Genomic DNA, 234 nt, shown 5'->3' with positions numbered 1-234 from the left:
CCTGCAGGGGACCAACACCAGGGAGGTGAGAGTCAGGGGACAGGGGACACCCAGGTCAGGCTCAACCCACCAGAGGGTCCTCCAGTGACCCTGCAGGGGACCAACACCGCGAAGATGAGAGTGTGGGGGCAGGGGACACCCAGGTGGGGCTCAACCCACCAGGGGGTCCGCCAGGGACCCTGCAGGGGACCAACACCGGGGAGGTGAGAGTCAGGGGACAGGGGACACCCGGGT

General features: G+C 67.9%; 2 protein-coding genes across 2 annotated transcripts in view; both read right to left on the bottom strand.

Moving 5' to 3' along the window:
* The window catches only part of LOC117997523 (histone H2B type 1-C/E/F/G/I), an 881,166-nt gene that overhangs the window by 805,054 nt on the left and 75,878 nt on the right, over positions 1-234 (bottom strand). The window lies entirely within an intron of this gene.
* LOC117997506 (endogenous retrovirus group V member 2 Env polyprotein-like) overlaps positions 1-234 on the bottom strand; it is a 10,204-nt gene that overhangs the window by 9,338 nt on the left and 632 nt on the right. The gene's annotated exons all lie outside the window — the stretch shown is intronic.

Source organism: Mirounga leonina, unplaced genomic scaffold (genome assembly GCF_011800145.1).
Source record: "Mirounga leonina isolate KUSES-001 unplaced genomic scaffold, KU_Mleo_1.0 Mir_366, whole genome shotgun sequence".
In the NCBI taxonomy this organism is placed as follows: Eukaryota; Metazoa; Chordata; class Mammalia; order Carnivora; family Phocidae; genus Mirounga; species Mirounga leonina.
This window is presented reverse-complemented; position numbering and strand designations above follow the sequence as displayed.